Source organism: Hyla sarda, chromosome 7 (genome assembly GCF_029499605.1).
Source record: "Hyla sarda isolate aHylSar1 chromosome 7, aHylSar1.hap1, whole genome shotgun sequence".
Lineage (NCBI taxonomy): Eukaryota > Metazoa > Chordata > Amphibia > Anura > Hylidae > Hyla > Hyla sarda.
The window spans coordinates 36,496,932-36,515,730 of NC_079195.1; the positions used below are offsets into that span (position 1 = coordinate 36,496,932).

An 18,799-nucleotide genomic window follows, 5' to 3' on the forward strand; every position below is an offset into this window, starting at 1 on the left:
GTAATATTCAAGTTTTATTTTTGCATATGCGAATATTCGCGCATGCGAAAATTAGCATATGCGAAAATTAGCATAAACCTAAATTAACATAAGCGAAAATTAGCATATGCGAAAATTAGCATATGCAAATTTTCGCATGTGCGAAAATTCGCACGCCAGTCTCAAACAGTAGTATTAGAGCCTTCTTTACACCACACAAGCTGGAAGCAGAGAGGGATGATCACTGTGATGTGTACTGTGAGGGGAAAAAAAAAAAAAAATATTCCTAATTACGAATATATAGCGCTATATTCGCGAATATGCGATATTCGCGAATAAAATTTGCATTGCGAATATTCGCGAGCAACACTATATTCGTCCTAGGTCTAGTATTTGTGTGACTTCACGTGCTCCCCAGGAGCCCCCCGTAAAGGTCAGTATCTGCTGTGGTTCTTGTCCAAAACTGCTCAGTCCACCCCACTATTGGAATCCCCACTGAAGTGTTCCAATTTTTTGTGCACCGTGTCTTGTTGTTTGCTAATGTGTCGAAGCAATCCCCCTGGAACATCTCATGTGGTGGTACAGGCATACTCTGGGCAGATGTAGGAGCATGTGTGCATATCCAGCAATCTTTCACTGTGAGATTTTGTGCCAACATTAATTGGTGTTTCAAGAATTTGTTATCTGGATGCTTTTCTAGCTCATCATGTAAGGTTGTGATGTAACATATTAGACAGTTAAACAGAAACCAAAGTATTGTCATGGTCAGATACCGCCCTTTTGCAGTGTGATGCATGAATCCAGTGGCTGTAGTCAAGAGGACTTGATATGGTCCTTCAAATCAGGGCTCGAGGGACTTCTTGGTATGTTTCTTTACATACACGTAGTCTCCAGGCTGTAGCGTGTGGGTTCCTTCAATGTTGTCCGGATCTGGGAGGAAAGACAACACTTGCCCACATGTTAGTTTCAGATACTTTCACAAGAACTGCACATATGAGGACAGATTCTAATACTAATGTTATAACTGTCATACATCCTCCCCATGGGGTAGGCCTCAGGTCAGCCTAAAGAGATCAACACACACCAAGACAAAACACATAGCCTGAACAATGGGCCTGAACAATGGGTATGTAATCTACCTGGACTCTCTAGAGCAGACAGTGGCCCTCATTTACTAAGAAAATCGGGTTGTAAGTCTATCTTGCTTTCTTACCCGACTGCTTTTTTCCCCTGGTATTTATTATTATGTCGCATCTTGTTTGTCGCACGTGGGTTTTGTTGGTTTTGGTTTCCAACTCCTCTGAGCTGTCGGGAAAAAATCCACAACAATACAACAAATTCGGGTTGGAAACCTTAATAAATACGTGGGAAAGCTCAGAAATGTCGGGTAACGCCCCTTTTTCGGGTTTGGGAGAATCCACATCGGGTCCGTCGGGAAAAAATGTTGCATGGTGTCGCAGACTGGCGCACAATGTCTGCGACATGGCGCAGACAAAGATGCGACAAAAAAAAACCGACAAAAGAGGTCGGGTTTAGAATAGTAAATGAGGGCCAGTCTGGCTTTGGGTATACTTTCAGGGGGCTGGTATAGTCCTCCCTGGATTGTATAAAGCACAGGTCATATAGGCTTGAAGAAAAGCTACTACGGTAGTGGAGATACCAGGGGCTATCCAGGATTTGTCTATGACTTGAAGCATGGCCCCTTTGGACAAATGTGTTTTACCATGTATTACTTGGACTATCATTGGGAAGCAGAGTTCTAGGCAGGCTGACCTTTTCAGAAGTCCCCCTTATGCCGTCTTTTCTCCTCTGTCCCTTAACATCCTCCAAGATTCTTTTTACAGCAACATCTGCCTGTTGTGAAGGTTTTTTTTCCACGCTCACCTCCATGTCTCTGACAGATATCACTGGCAGTGCGGCGACTGCCTCTGTAGTGGTGTCAGCCAACTCATTATTTTTGGCTTCTAAAGTACCAGTCTTCATGTGGGCCCTAATTCTGACAATTCCCACCTCCTCTGACACTAGCAGCCCCTTCCATGAGTGCTACAACTCTCTGCATCTTTGATTGGTCTGCCTGAAGAGGTGAGCAAAGTCTTTCAGATAAGTCTGTTAGTGGTTTTACCCTAACCAAGTCTGTAAGCTCCAGTTAGTGCAGCCAACTCATTGGCCCACATTTATCATGGTAGGTTTAAGTGAAGCATTTTTATACACCTATTTTTTGTGTGCTGGTAATGTGTAGGAGCACCAAATTTATTAAATGGTCACAGAGCATGTGATAAATTTTGTGCAGGTTACAATTTCCGAAATTTCTGTCTATACATACATTAAAAAGCTACACTAGGTCTGGGCTGGTGTAGATTTGCACCTTTTTGCCCGACTTGCGCCTTTTTTTGCACCTTTTTACAAAAAGGCGCATTTTATAAAATCACGTCTACAGACTAATCAAAATATCTGGAAGAAGCAAAAACGTCTAGCTACAAAAGGCGCAAATTTTTGAAAGATGCTCCAAAATTGCGCCAAATGTACGGGAAAAAAGTGTGTAAACACTATAGTAAATGTGGGCCAGTACCTTTCTGCCCTGGGCAACCAGGTAGAGTTGTTCAGTACTTTTGACTACTTGGTGTCATGCAGAATGCATACCCCGTCATGTAGAACCCTGCTGTCTCCTGTAGCATTAACTCTATACAGGCATTCATCATCATTATTATACACAGAGTTTGCAATCTTCTCTCCCCTCCTTCCTCCCCCCTTGGAGCCAAAAGTAGAGAGAAACAGCTGTCACGATTCGGCTGGCAGGAGGTGGATCCTCTGTGCCAGAGAGGGATTGGCGTGGACCGTGCTAGTGGACCGGTTCTAAGTTGCTACTGGTATTTACCAGAGCCCGCCGCAAAGCGGGATGGTCTTGCAGCGGCGGTAGCAACCAGGTCGTATCCACTAGCAACGGCTCAACCTCTCTGACTGCTGAAGATAGGCGCAGTACAAGGGAGTAGACAAGAGCAAGGTCGGACGTAGCAGAAGGTCGGGGCAGGCAGCAAGGATCGTAGTCAGGGGCAACGGCAGGAGGTCTGGAACACAGGCTAGGAACACACAAGGAAACGCTTTCACTGGCACAATGGCAACAAGATCCGGCGAGGGAGTGCAGGGGAAGTGAGGTATACATAGGGAGTGCACAGGTGAACACACTAATTAAGCCAACTGCGCCAATCAGTGGCGCAGTGGCCCTTTAAATCGCAGAGACCCGGCGCGCGCGCGCCCTAGGGAGCGGGGCCGCGCGCGCCGGGACAGGACCGACGGAGAGCGAGTCAGGTACGGGAGCCGGGGTGCGCATCGCGAGCGGGCGCCACCCGCATCGCGAATCGCATCCCGGCTGGAGGCGGTATCGCAGCGCACCCGGTCAGCAGATCTGACCGGGGCGCTGCAGTTGCGAGGATGTTGCGAGCGCTCCGGGGAGGAGCGGGGACCCGGAGCGCTCGGCGTAACAGTACCCCCCCCCTTGGGTCTTCCCCTCTTCTTGGAGCCTGAGAACCTGAGGACCAGACTTTTGTCTAGGATGTTGTCCTCAGGTTCCCAGGATCTCTCTTCAGGACCACAGCCCTCCCAATCAACCCAAAAAATTTTTTTTCCTCTGACCGTCTTGGAGGCCAGTATCTCCTTCACGGAGAAGATGTCAGAAGAACCGGAAACAGGAGTGGGAGAAACAAGTTTGGGAGAGAAACGGTTGATGATGAGTGGTTTAAGGAGAGAGACATGAAAGGCATTGGGAATACGAAGAGAAGGAGGAAGAAGAAGTTTGTAAGAGACAGGATTAATCTGGCACAAGACTTTGAAAGGACCAAGATAGCGTGGTCCCAGTTTGTAACTGGGGACACGAAAGCGGACATATTTAGCGGAGAGCCATACCTTGTCTCCGGGAGCAAAAATGGGGGGAGCTCTTCTTTTCTTATCGGCAAACCTTTTCATGCGAGATGAAGAATGTAAAAGAGAATTTTGGGTCTCTTTCCATATGGTGGAAAGATCACGAGTCACTTCATCCACAGCGGGCAAACCAGAGGGCAAGGGAGTAGGGAGGGGGGGAAGAGGGTGACGGCCGTACACCACGAAAAATGGGGATTTAGCAGAAGATTCAGAGACTCTGAAGTTGTATGAGAATTCGGCCCATGGTAGAAGATCTGCCCAGTCATCCTGGCGGGAGGAAACAAAATGCCGTAAATAGTCACCCAGGACCTGGTTAATTCTTTCTACTTGCCCATTGGATTGAGGATGATAAGCAGAAGAGAAGTATAATTTAATCTTGAGTTGTTTACAGAGAGCCCTCCAGAATTTTGACACGAATTGGACGCCTCTATCCGAGACGATCTGCGTGGAAAAACCGTGAAGACGAAAAATGTGTACAAAAAATTGTTTTGCCAACTGAGGCGCTGAAGGAAGACCAGGAAGAGGAATAAAATGTGCCATCTTGGAAAATCGATCAACGACCACCCAAACAACAGTGTTGCCACGGGATGGGGGTAGGTCTGTAATAAAGTCCATACCAATCAGAGACCAAGGCTGTTCGGGGACAGGCAGAGGATGAAGGAGACCAGCAGGCTTCTGGCGAGGAGTCTTATCCCGGGCACAGACAGTACAGGCCCGCACAAAATCAACAACATCCGTCTCCAGAGTCGGCCACCAATAGAAACGAGAGATGAGTTGCAAGGACTTTTTGATGCCTGCATGGCCTGCGAGGTGGGAGGAGTGACCCCATTTGAGAATCCCGAGACGTTGGCGTGGAGAAACGAAGGTCTTCCCAGGAGGAGTTTGCCTGATGGAGGCTGGAGAAGTGGAGATCAGATAGTCAGGAGGAATGATGTGTTGCGGAGAGACCTCTACTTCCGAGGCATCCGAGGAACGAGAGAGAGCATCGGCCCTAATGTTCTTGTCGGCAGGGCGAAGATGAATTTCAAAGTTAAAACGGGCAAAGAACAACGACCACCTGGTCTGGCGAGGGTTCAGCCGTTGGGCAGACTGGAGATAGGAGAGATTCTTGTGATCGGTGTAAATGATAACTGGAAATTTTGATCCCTCCAGCAGATGCCTCCATTCCTCAAGTGCCAATTTAATGGCCAGAAGTTCTCGATCCCCGATGGAGTAGTTTCTCTCCGCCGGAGAGAAGGTCCTAGAAAAAAAACCACAAGTAACAGCATGCCCGGAAGAATTTTTTTGTAGAAGGACCGCACCAGCTCCCACTGAGGAGGCATCAACCTCCAATAGGAAGGGTTTAGATGGGTCAGGTCTGGAGAGCACGGGAGCAGAAGAAAAGGCAGACTTGAGCCGTTTAAATGCGTCTTCCGCTTGGGGAGACCAGGACTTGGGATTGGCATTCTTCTTGGTTAAAGCCACGATGGGAGCCACAATAGTGGAAAAGTGTGGAATAAATTGTCTGTAATAATTGGCGAACCCCAAAAAACGTTGGATAGCACGGAGTCCGGAGGGGCGTGGCCAATCTAAGACGGCAGAGAGTTTATCCGGGTCCATTTGTAATCCCTGGCCAGAGACCAAGTATCCTAGGAAAGGAAGAGATTGACGTTCAAACAGACATTTCTCCATTTTAGCATAAAGTTGATTGTCTCGAAGTCTCTGAAGAACCATGCGGACATGCTGGCGGTGTTCTTCTAAGTTGGCAGAAAAAATCAGAATATCGTCCAGATACACAACAACACAGGAATATAAGAGATCACGAAAAATTTCATTAACAAAGTCTTGGAAGACGGCAGGGGCGTTGCACAGGCCAAAGGGCATGACCAGATACTCAAAGTGTCCATCTCTGGTGTTAAATGCAGTTTTCCATTCGTCCCCCTCCCTGATGCGGATGAGATTATAAGCACCTCTTAAGTCCAGTTTGGTAAAGATGTGGGCACCTTGAAGGCGGTCAAAGAGTTCTGAGATAAGAGGTAGGGGGTAGCGGTTCTTTACCGTGATTTTATTAAGTCCGCGGTAATTAATGCAAGGACGTAGGGAGCCATCTTTTTTGGACACAAAAAAAAATCCAGCTCCGGCAGGAGAGGAGGATTTGCGGATAAACCCCCTTTTTAAATTTTCCTGGATGTATTCAGACATAGCAAGAGTCTCTGGGGCGGACAGAGGATAAATTCTGCCCGGGGTGGAGTAGTGCCCGGGAGGAGGTCAATAGGACAGTCATAAGGCCTGTGAGGAGGTAAAGTCTCAGCTTGCTTTTTGCAAAACACGTCAGCATAGTCCATATAAGCCTTAGGGAGACCGGTTACAGGGGGAACCACAGGGTCACGGCAGGGAGTGCTGGGAACCGGTTTAAGACAGTCCTTGAAACAAGAAGTACCCCAGCTCTTGATCTCTCCTGTGGACCAATCAAGGGTTGGGGAATGGCGTTGAAGCCACAGTAATCCAAGGAGAATTTCGGAAGTGCAATTGGAGAGGACCAAAAACTCAATTTTTTCGTGATGAGGTCCGATGCACATTAGGAGGGGTTCCGTGCGGTAACGCACGGTACAGTCCAATCTTTCATTGTTAACACAATTGATGTAGAGGGGTCTGGCGAGACTGGTCACCGGGATGTTGAACCTGTTGATGAGAGAGGCCAAAATAAAATTTCCTGCAGATCCGGAATCCAAGAAGGCCATAGTAGAGAAGGAGAAGGTAGAGGCAGATATCCGCACAGGCACAGTAAGGCGTGGAGAAGCAGAGTTGACATCAAGAACTGTCTCACCTTTGTGCGGAGTCAGCGTACGTCTTTCCAGGCGGGGAGGACGGATAGGACAATCCTTCAGGAAGTGTTCGGTACCGGCACAGTACAGGCAAAGATTCTCCATGCGGCGTTGTGTCCTCTCTTGAGGTGTCAAGCGAGACCGGTCAACTTGCATAGCCTCCACGGCGGGAGGCACAGGAACGGGTTGCAGAGGACCAGAGGAGAGAGGAGCCGGGGAGAAAAAACGCCTCGTGCGAACAAAGTCCATATCCTGGCGGAGCTCCTGACGCCTTTCGGAAAAACGCATGTCAATGCGAGTGGCTAGATGAATAAGTTCATGCAGGTTAGCAGGAATTTCTCGTGCGGCCAGAACATCTTTAATGTTGCTGGATAGGCCTTTTTTAAAGGTCGCGCAGAGGGCCTCATTATTCCAGGATAATTCGGAAGCAAGAGTACGGAATTGGATGGCGTACTCGCCAACGGAAGAATTACCCTTTACCAGGTTCAGCAGGGCAGTCTCAGCAGAAGAGGCTCGGGCAGGTTCCTCAAAGACACTTCGAATTTCCGAGAAGAAGGAGTGTACAGAGGCAGTGACGGGGTCATTGCGGTCCCAGAGTGGTGTGGCCCATGACAGAGCTTTCCCAGACAGAAGGCTGACTACGAAAGCCACCTTAGACCTTTCAGTAGGAAACTGGTCCGACATCATCTCCAGGTGCAGGGAACATTGTGAAAGAAAGCCACGGCAAAACTTAGAGTCCCCATCAAATTTATCCGGCAAGGATAGTCGTAGGCCGGAAGCGGCCACTCGCTGCGGAGGAGGTGCAGGAGCTGGCGGAGGAGATGATTGCTGAAGCTGTGGTAGTAGCTGCTGTAGCATCACGGTTAGTTGAGACAGCTGGTGGCCTTGTTGCGCTATCTGTTGCGACTGCTGGGCGACCACCGTGGTGAGGTCGGCGACAACTGGCAGTGGAACTTCAGCGGGATCCATGGCCGGATCTACTGTCACGATTCGGCTGGCAGGAGGTGGATCCTCTGTGCCAGAGAGGGATTGGCGTGGACCGTGCTAGTGGACCGGTTCTAAGTTGCTACTGGTATTCACCAGAGCCCGCCGCAAAGCGGGATGGTCTTGCAGCGGCAGTAGCAACCAGGTCGTATCCACTAGCAACGGCTCAACCTCTCTGACTGCTGAAGATAGGCGCGGTACAAGGGAGTAGACAAGAGCAAGGTCGGACGTAGCAGAAGGTCGGGGCAGGCAGCAAGGATCGTAGTCAGGGGCAACGGCAGGAGGTCTGGAACACAGGCTAGGAACACACAAGGAAACGCTTTCACTGGCACAATGGCAACAAGATCCGGCGAGGGAGTGCAGGGGAAGTGAGGTATACATAGGGAGTGCACAGGTGAACACACTAATTAAGCCAACTGCGCCAATCAGTGGCGCAGTGGCCCTTTAAATCGCAGAGACCCGGCGCGCGCGCGCCCTAGGGAGCAGGGCCGCGCGCGCCGGGACAGGACCGACGGAGAGCGAGTCAGGTACGGGAGCCGGGGTGCGCATTGCGAGCGGGCGCCACCCGCATCGCGAATCGCATCCTGGCTGGAGGTGGTATCGCAGCGCACCCGGTCAGCAGATCTGACCGGGGCGCTGCAGTTGCGAGGATGTTGCGAGCGCTCCGGGGAGGAGCGGGGACCCGGAGCGCTCGGCGTAACAACAGCTTGTTACTACAAGGTCACATGAGGGAGAGAAAAAAAGTAAGACAACTATCAATGCCGCTCTCAGACAAGAAAAAAAGGAGGGGGCTGCCCCCCCACCACCACCCCTTCTGCAGCGTCACTGAAAGCTCTGTCATCTTTGTTTACAGACCATAAGAGACTCAAAAAATACAAACACAGAAAAAGGGGATTCACATAGCAATAAATCACAGATTGCATGACAACTAGTCACCAGTCTATGTCTGAACTAAAATACAACAGTGTCTAAACAGAACAGCATAAGCCAGAAGAGGCAAGGGTTAAATGACTAATCCAAGAATGATCAGTGACATACAATTAGATAGGGAACACTAAAATATTAAACAGATATCGTGACACAGGATCAGGATTAGTAAAAAAAAAAGTCACAAAGACCTAGTGTTCAAACACAAACATTGAATATTATCTTTGGAGATCAGAAATCACAACCAAACAAAACTGATAGTGACACAAAGATATATATATATATAAACATACTCAGGCACAAAAGCTTATCAGTAGCATTCTAAAGCAGCCTCACTGAGAGATCATATTCCGCTTCATTCAACTAAAACATTGCATACTCCAGAATTTCCACTAATCCGGCAACTTCCACATTTACTAAAGTATTCACAAACTATCCCATAAGGTAAACACTTATTTCTTTGTCTACAGTATGTAACGTACAAACCCCTCCTCTTGGAATTTTGGGTGCTGGCTAGTCCCTAGACAGCATTTTTAGACCATAAAGGTATCATACCTCACATAAGAGAAAAAAAGAGTTAAATTTCACGTTCTCTACCATCACAAGACTCACTTAAAAATGTAGCATGTTAGACACACCATGTCCTACATACACAGTAGACAACACAACTTGAAAAAAACTAAAAAAAAACTTGTATGGAAATAACAAACATACACATAGATTTCACAGAAAGCTTCTATTTTCTTCTTTTGTTTTAGTCAACTCAACTTGTCAACATTCCCATAACCTACTGTCTTTCCAAATGTTGATTCCATCACTGTCACATTCTGATTTCATTCTTAACTCCGTACATCCCTTTAGTCCTGCGTGTCACCCCCCTCGTTAGCAAAACTTTTTCTGTAGTTCTTTTTTTATGTGTCCTGATATCAATGAAGAGATAGAAGGTTGGCTGTATAAACAAATAGAGAGGGCCGCCCGGGCAGGTACAGTGGTAATAATGGGAGATTTTAACTATCCAGATATAGATTGGGGTCCGGGGTTGGCTAAAACTACAAAGGGGAGAAAATTCCTAAATTTATTGCAGGATAATTTTCTGGGCCAGTTTGTGGAGGACCCAACAAGAAGTGATGCCTTGTTGGATCTGATCATTTCCAACAACGCAGAGCTGGTTGGTAATGTAACTGTGCGGGAAAACCTTGGTAATAGCGACCACAATATAGTTACTTTTGACTTAAAATGTAGAAAACAAAGACAGACGGGGAAGGCAAAAACATATAACTTTAAAAAGGCAAATTTCCCTGGGCTGAGGGCTGCACTACAGGACATAGACTGGGGGGAGGTGTTGTCAAATACTGATACAGAAGGTAAATGGGACATCTTTAAATCAACTCTAAATAACTATACAGCTAAATATATACCAAAGGGGAACAAATATAAACGATTAAAACTAAATCCTACATGGCTGACAAATGAGGTTAAAAGAGCAATAAACAACAAAAAAAAATAGCCTTCAAAAAATTCAAATCTGATGGGTCAGCTATAACATTTAAACAGTACAAGGAGCTTAATAAAATCTGTAAAAATGTAATAAAAACAGCAAAAATTCAAAATGAGAGACAGGTGGCCAAAGGAAGCAAAACTAATCCTAAATATTTTTTTAGATATATAAATACAAAAAAACCAAGGACAGAGCATGTAGGACTCCTTAATAACGATAATGGGGAGCTTGTCACGGGCGATCAAGAGAAGGCGGAGCTACTGAATGGGTTCTTTAGTTCTGTATATACTATGGAAGAAGGAGCTGACATTGGCCAGGTCAGTGCTGGTAACACATCATGAAATGTACTGAACTGGCTTAATGTAGAGATGGTACAAGGTAAGTTAAGTAAAGTAAATGTAAGCAAATCTCCAGGGCCGGATGGACTACACCCAAGAGTTCTTAGAGAGGTAAGTTCAGTAATATCTGTACCCCTGTTCATGATATTTAGAGATTCTCTGGTGTCTGGTATTGTGCCAAGGGACTGGCGCAAGGCGAATGTGGTGCCAATCTTCAAAAAGGGCTCTAGGTCTTCGCCAGGCAATTATAGACCGGTAAGTCTAACGTGCATTGTGGGTAAATTGTTTGAAGGACTTATAAGGGATTACATACAGGTATACATAGGGGATAATAGTATTATAAGTGATAGCCAGCATGGGTTTACTAAGGATAGAAGTTGTCAAACCAATCTAATTTGCTTTTATGAAGAGGTGAGTAGAAGCCTTGACAGAGGAATGGCTGTGGATATAGTGTTTCTGGATTTTGCCAAAGCGTTTGATATTGTCCCTCACAGACGTCTGACAGGTAAGTTAAGGTCCTTGGGCTTGGAAACTTTACTTTGTAACTGGATTGAACACTGGCTCATGGATCGTACCCAGAGAGTGGTGGTCAATGATTCGTACTCTGATTGGTCCCCGGTTATTAGTGGTGTACCCCAAGGTTCAGTACTGGGCCCGCTGCTGTTTAATTTATTTATCAATGATATAGAGGATGGTATTAACAGCTCTGTTTCTATCTTTGCAGATGACTCCAAGCTTTGTAGCACGGTACAGTCTATAGAGGATGTGTATAGGTTACAAGATGACTTGGATAGACTAAGTGTCTGGGCATCCACTTGGCAAATGAGTTTCAATGTGGATAAATGTAAAGTTATGCATCTGGGTACTAATAACATGCATTCGTCGTATGTCTTAGGGGGGATTAAACTGGCAGAGTCACTGGTAGAGAAGGATCTGGGTGTACTTGTAGATCACAGACTACAGAATAGCATGCAATGTCAGGCTGCTGCTTCCAAAGCCGGCAGGATATTGTCATGTATCAAAAGAGGCATGGACTCAAGGGACAGGGACATAATACTCCCCCTTTATAAAGCATTGGTACGGCCTCACCTGGAATATGCTGTTCAGTTTTGGTCGCCTGTTCATAAAAGGGACACTGCGGAGTTGGAAAGGGTGCAGAGACGCGCGACTAAACTAATATGGGGCATGGAACATCTTAGCTATGAGGAGCGATTAAAGGAGTTACAATTGTTTAGTCTTGAGAAGAGACGTTTAAGGGGGGATATGATAAACGTATATAAGTATATAAATGGCCCATACAAAAAATATGGAGAAAAACTGTTCCAGGTTAACCCCCCCCCCAAAGGACGAGGGGGCACTCCCTCAGTCTGGAGAAGAAAAGGTTTAGTCTAAAGGGGCGACACGCCTTCTTTACCGTGAGGACTGTGAATTTATGGAACGGTCTACCTCAGGAACTGGTCACAGCAGGAACAATTAACAGCTTTAAAACAGGGTTAGATACATTCCTGGAACAAAATAACATTAATGCTTATGCAGAATTATAAAACTACATCCCTTTCCCTTATCCCCTTACACCCTTCCCTTCAATTCCCTGGTTGGACTTGATGGACGTATGTCTTTTTTCAACCATACTAACTATGTAACTATGTAACTATGTCACAATAATAACAAATTGGGGGTTTCCGGGGTCTGTCTTCTTTGTTATTCCTGAAAAGAACAGGAAACAGTGCTCTGTGGTGTAATAAAAGAGGACAATCAAATGTTTAAAAAGGCATGTATGCTGCTCACCTGGTAAGGTTGTGTAAGCACATACACAACAATGGTGAGCACATAGTATAAGGTGTCCGCAGCCCTCCGGCCCAAGGATAAGTATAGGAGTAAGCAGCTTCGAAGGAGACGCCGGCTCAGCGTGGCGTGTCCAGCGCCATGCTGAGTCGGTGTCTCCTTTGAAGCTGCTTACTCCTACACTTATCCTTTGTTATTCTGACCCCCACCTTGGGATTTTTCAGAGACATATGCTATTGTAGTCTTTCTAGGGGCTCCCCGTAGGTCAGGTCCTATCCCCTGTCCTTTCAGTTGTTCCCTTCTCTGGGTTCTTAGACCGTCCACAAAAGCACGTACAAACAGTCTTTGTATTGCATCACTGCTCATGTCCGAACCTTCTAGACTAGGGTAATAGTCAGATACAGTCTGGATCGGGATTTGAGTAACTACTGTCCCCGTCCCCCTTTCTCTCTGTCTTGCGTACAAGAGTTTTTAAGAGAGGTAATAAACGTCTGTCTGGAGGTCTCTATTTTCCATTTTTTTCTTCTTATCGTCATATGTCCAACCTTCCTCTACACATTGTGTGGAGGTACTGATCAGGCATCTGACTTGATAATCCCAATTGTGATCTTTCACTATGCCTTTCTTTCTCTCTGAAATATTTTCCCAAAACTCTGGATTCAATTGGTCTTTTTTTTTTTTTTGGAACATGGAATTCCTTCAGTATTCTCCCTACTGCATCCTTTGCGTGTAACTCTTCAAGGATTGTTTTAAGAGCGTGTATCTGGGGTTCTCCGTCTGCATTCTTGGGCATTAGCTGACCCATCCTTAGCTGTCCGGTCCTAAGTAGCTTATTGGGGAAACCTCTTAAGGTGTCTTTCCCTCGTTGCCTTCCTCTTAGGCAACTAGTATATTAAAAGGCTCTCCTGGCCTTTTCCTGTGATGCATGACAATTCTGTATTAGACATTAGCTAACTCATACTAGCCGTGCGATCCTAGGTAGCTTATTGGGGAAACCCTCATAAGGTGTCTTTCCCTCGTTGCCGTCCTCCTAGGCGACTAATATGCTAAAAGGCTCACATGGCCTTTTCACTGTCATCCACATCACTCTTATAGGGTCAGTGTCCGTCTAGATGTGTTTTATCACACCTTATTCCCCCCAGACTACACGGGCTTATCACACGAATCCTGTCCTGGACTTATGAGTTATTCCAGGCTCATGATAGCAACCAGATAATGGTTTATGTGATAACATGGGATTTAAGCATAATCTATGACCCCGTTAGGCGCTTTCACAGATCAGTTCGGCAATACCCTCATAAAATCACATACCATCCTCTCTTGGCTCATACATTCATTCCATGTCTCCTTGCGGAGTAACAGTGTACTTATCCAACCGACAGAAGGTATATTGGTTCTTTGTCACTTCAAAATAGACCCACTATCACAGGAGTTTAGCTATTCTAAAACCCTGTCTAAGTGCAGGACCCACAGCCACAGATCTTAGGAGGGCACAGATATAAATAAATAAATAAAGCTTTTCTTACCTGGCCAGGTTTTGTGCAGTCTGTGGTCTCCGGTGGCCTGAGCAGTAGTGGTCCCGCACAATAGTTAAGATGCTCCTTGTGATTCGGCAGCAGGTCCCTGTTCGGGCGCCGAATAATGTTAGGTTCGACCCCAAAAGGTCGAGACGTCTTCTGTCGGCGGATTCCCAATTAGTGCGTGGAAAGCCTGTAAGGGGCTGAAGTAACCCAACTTTCCTTCCAACGCTACCTGCCACACAAATCAAGACACAGACACAAGAGCTGTCTCTGTAAGCTGAGGGCAGTACTGGTCTGGCCCTCTTTTCAAGTGTATTTTATATAGCCCATTTTCAAATAAGGCATGCACAGTAAACTTTACAAATACAAATACAGGAAACCATAAATCTTTTGCATAGTCAGTAGAAAGTTGAAAGTTGCTTAAGCTGAAATAAAATGAACCATTGTTTCAAGGACGCATTTGGGGTAGAAAAAAGATTGTCTGCATTCTTGAAGATAAGGTACCCATCATCTCTAGTTCATAAGTTCAGGAGTAGGAATGTAGTTATGTAGGAAAAGCAAGAAAGATAGAACGCAGTCACTTAGACCGAGAATATAAAATTACCTGGGTCGGGTCCGCGCTGCTCCAGGCCTCCAGCGTGCGTCCCCTGCGTCGTTGCTATGCACGGCGCGGCGCACTGACGTCATGCGCCGCGCCGTGCAGCGCATAGCAACGACGAAGGGGACGTACGCCGGAGGCCTGCAGCAGCGCGGACCCGACCCGGTAATTTTGCCACCGGGGATGGGGGGAGGCAACAGGGCAGCGGCGCCGGCAATGGGTGCCGCTGCACCTTCTCTCCCCCTGGCTATCGGCGCCGGTACCGATAGTCAGGGGGACAGAACGGGCAGCGGCGCCGATAGCCAGGGGGTGAGAAGGGCCGGCAGCAGGGCTCTAGACCCCAGGGAAGGCAGGTGGAGAGAAGCGGGCAGCGACGGCCTCTCTCCCCCTGCCTTTCCTGAGGCGGTATCGGCGTATAACACGCACATAGACTTTAGGCTAAAAATTTTAGCCTAAAAAGTGCGTGTTATACGCCGATAAATACGGTATTAGGATCATAAACAATAATAAATCCTGATGATGATCAATAGATATGAGTTAGCCGAGTCCAGTAAACTCAGTCACGCTCAATACTTTACAGTAAAATCAGCTTGCAGGACATATGAACTTTTGGAACACATGACTTATTTTCATGCCCCCTCCCATAGACTTGCATTGATGGGGCGTGGCCATGACGTCACGAGCAGGCGTGACCGTGATATCACGAGCCTCTGCACTGCATCGCTAGTCATCTGGCATGGTGCGCTAGTCATCCGGCATGGTGCGGATGTCTGGGGTGCCGCAGCCGAGATCCCCAGTGGCGGGACCCCCATGATTAGACATCTTATCCCCTATCCTTTGGATATGGGATACGATGTCTAGGGGCAGAGTACTCGTTTAACTTCAGTGTATGAGAAAAGGTTACAATATCCTTGGTAGCTTTAGTAGGAGACAGGTTTAGAGAGTATTATGGGAGTATTGAAGCACATTCTGTGACACACCTCAGCCAGCGATTGGCTGAGCTGGTACTGGATGGGGGCACAGGAAGTTGGGAGCAGTGGGGACAGGGCACCATTGGAACAGCAGATAAGTACAGTGACCCCCCCGACCTACGATGGCCCCGACATACGATCATTACAACATACGATGGCCTCTCAGAGGCCATCGCATGTTGAAGGCCGCATCAACATACGATGCTTTTTTATGTCGGGGCCATCGCATAAACAGCTATCCGGCAGCGCAGACAGCTTCAGCTGCCGCGGGATAGCCGTTTATGGTGCCCCGTGTGGTCCGCTGACAATCCCTCACCTGTCCTCGGGGCTGAGTAGTGTCCTCGAGATCCCCTGCATCGCCGGCGCTCTCCTTCGTCGTCATCACGTCGCCACGCACGCCGTCCCGTCATCCAATAGGTGCGATGTGCGTAGCGACGTGATGGCGGCGACGGAGAGCGATGTTCCCAGGCAGCAGAGACCTTCCCGGAACATCGGGGACACCACGGGGACGCAGCGACAGCCATGGAAGGCGACATCCAGGGCAGCGGTGACGAGCGGTGACGGTCCGGAGCGGCGGGGACACGTGAGTATAACCTCCAATACCAGTGGTCTTCAACCTTCGGACCTCCCGATGTTGCAATACTACAACTCCCAGCATGCTGGGAGTTGTAGTTTTGCAAAATCTGGAGGTCTGCAGGTTGGAGACCACTGTCCTATACTTTACATTGCACGGATCCCTCAACATACAATAGTTTCAACAAACGATGGTTCATTTGGAACGGATTACCATCGTATTGTCACGATGCCGGCTGGCAGGTAGTGGATCCTCTGTGCCGGAGAGGGATTGGCGTGGACCGTGCTAGTGGATCGGTTCTAAGTCACTACTGGTTTTCACCAGAGCCCGCCGCAAAGCGGGATGGTCTTGCTGCGGCGGTAGTGACCAGGTCGTATCCACTAGCAACGGCTCACCTCTCTGGCTGCTGAAGATAGGCGCGGTACAAGGGAGTAGACAGAAGCAAGGTCGGACGTAGCAGAAGGTCGGGGCAGGCAGCAAGGATCGTAGTCAGGGGCAACGGCAGGAGGTCTGGAACACAGGCTAGGAACACACAAGGAAACGCTTTCACTGCCACGATGGCAACAAGATCCGGCAAGGAAGTGCAGGGGAAGTGAGGTGATATAGGGAAGTGCACAGGTGATCAGACTAATTGGAACCACTGCGCCAATCAGCGGCGCAGTGGCCCTTTAAATCGCAAAGACCCGGCGCGCGCGCGCCCTAAGGAGCGGGGCCGCGCGCGCCGGGACAGGACCGACGGAGAGCGAGTCAGGTACGGGAGCCGGGGTGCGCATCGCGAGCGGGCGCTACCCGCATCGCGAATCGCATCCCGGCTGGAGGCGGTATCGCAGCGCCCCGGGTCAGTGGATCTGACCGGAGCGCTGCAGTGAGGAGAGTGTAGCGAGCGCTCCGGGGAGGAGCGGGGACCCGGAGTGCTCGGCGTAACACGTATGTTGAGGGACCACTGTACACCTTTTTTTTTTTTTTTTTTTGGCCTCACCTGGCCAATTTTCATACTAAAATACAAACCAAGACAACCCTTTAGACTCACACACAGGAATAAATGAGGGATTATCACAGTGACTTGTGTTATATACTGCCTATACATTTTATACATTGTTTGAGGTTCCAGTTAGATGGTGGCTGCCACTTGTGACTTTTCTTTGAAGCTGATGGACAGTAATTGGATGAACGTCGACACTGGCGAATTTCTTTAACTAGTAAATAATGCCACCTTTATATTAAATGTCCAAGCTCTATATATTACCGTGTACCAGAAGCTGACACCGGCAGGAACTGTCAGACAGGAATGGTTTCCCTGGAAACAATTTGTCGCTGTTATCACCCGCCATAAACAAGTTGCCAGTCTGAAATCATGGTTTGCTGATTTTCTTATTATTCTTGATCAAGTATACTTTCTATCAAAAGGTTTTTTTTTTTTTTGTTTTTTTTTATTGTGGTCTTTGTGTAATTTATTTCTGTTTCTGAAGAGTTGTGAAACTTCACTTTTTGACATTTTTCTTGATTTTCTGAGAAGTTTGCGCATTTCATCTCCACGTCTGCCGGACGTAATGAGTAGTATCAGACCACACGCAGCTCTTCTTTTTCCCATCAAAATGATGGACGCCTTGGCAGAACCCAACAGCAACCACTAATCAGATGGGACCTGTGTAATTTATACCCCCATATTACTTGTCATCTCTTCATTGCTCAAAACTATAATCAAATGTAATATAATTTCCATCGCATTCTGCTGTGCCATAGATTTATTGCTTCTAAAATCCATTTGAGTCAGAATTTTTATTTATTTTTTTTCGTCTTAAAGGGGTACTCCGGCGCTAAGACATCTTATCCCCTATAGTGTTGAGTGGCATAGGCCATATTTGAATTCACGATATTTCGCGGATATATGGACAAATATTCGTCATATATTTGCTAAATTCGCATATCCGTAATATTCACGTTTTTTTTTCCGCATATGCGAAAATTAGCATATGCAAAAATTAGCGGATACAAAAATTGGCATATGCGAAAATTCGCACGACAGTCTCACACAGTAGTATTAGAGCCTTATTTACACCACACAAGATGGAAGCAGAGAGGGATGATCACTGTGATGTGTACTGTGAAAAGACAAACAAAAAACAAAAAAATATTCGTAGTTGTGAATATATAGTGCTATATCCGCGAATATTCGGTAATTCGCGAATATGCGATATTCATGAATAAAATTCGCATTGCGAATATTCGCAAGCAACACTAATCCCCTATCCTTTGCCTGATCGCGGGGGTCCCCCCGCTAGGAACCCCGATGATCTTGCACGCAGCACCCTGTTATAATCAGTCCCCGGAGCATGTTCACTCCGGGTCTGATTACTGGCGATCATGGGGCCGGAGCACTGTGATGTCACGGCCCCACCCCCGTGTGACATCACGCTCCGCCCCCTCAATGCAAGCCTATGGGAGGGGGCGTGACAGCTGAAGGACAGTGGCAGGCCCCCGCGATCAGGGGTTTTCTCCTAGGCTGCCAAAAAATACACTCATGAGCACTTTCCTCTACTGCTAATACCTTTACATATACACCCATAAGCACTTCGCTCAACAGCTAATACCTCTCCCTATATACCCATGAGCACTTCCCTATACTGCTAATACCTCTCCCTATACACCCAAGCATTCTGCTAGCATTTCCTACTGCTCTATTACATTATCTACCTACCTTTAAGTCTCCTGAAATAATGACCACGAAATCCCTTTCCTCAGATACTGAGGTTATGACTGCCTCACACATTCTATATTCTGCCCTTATGATCTTGAAGGTGCATTTATTCACATTAACTTTTAGTTGCCAGAGTTCTGACCATTCCTCTACTTTACCCAAGTCCTTTTCCATTTGGTATATCCCTCGAGGAACATCAACCCAGTTA

The 18,799-nt window shown here is 47.2% G+C and overlaps 1 long non-coding RNA gene across 1 annotated transcript; it reads right to left on the reverse strand.

Annotated features, from left to right (window-relative positions):
• Positions 1 to 251: 251 nt before the first annotated feature.
• Positions 252 to 13,976, reverse strand: LOC130281831 (uncharacterized). The gene is made up of 3 exons (XR_008846124.1): positions 13,757 to 13,976; positions 12,090 to 12,152; positions 252 to 909 (listed from the first exon to the last, which is right to left on the reverse strand). It is a non-coding gene; the product is annotated as an uncharacterized LOC130281831 (long non-coding RNA).
• Positions 13,977 to 18,799: the final 4,823 nt, after the last annotated feature.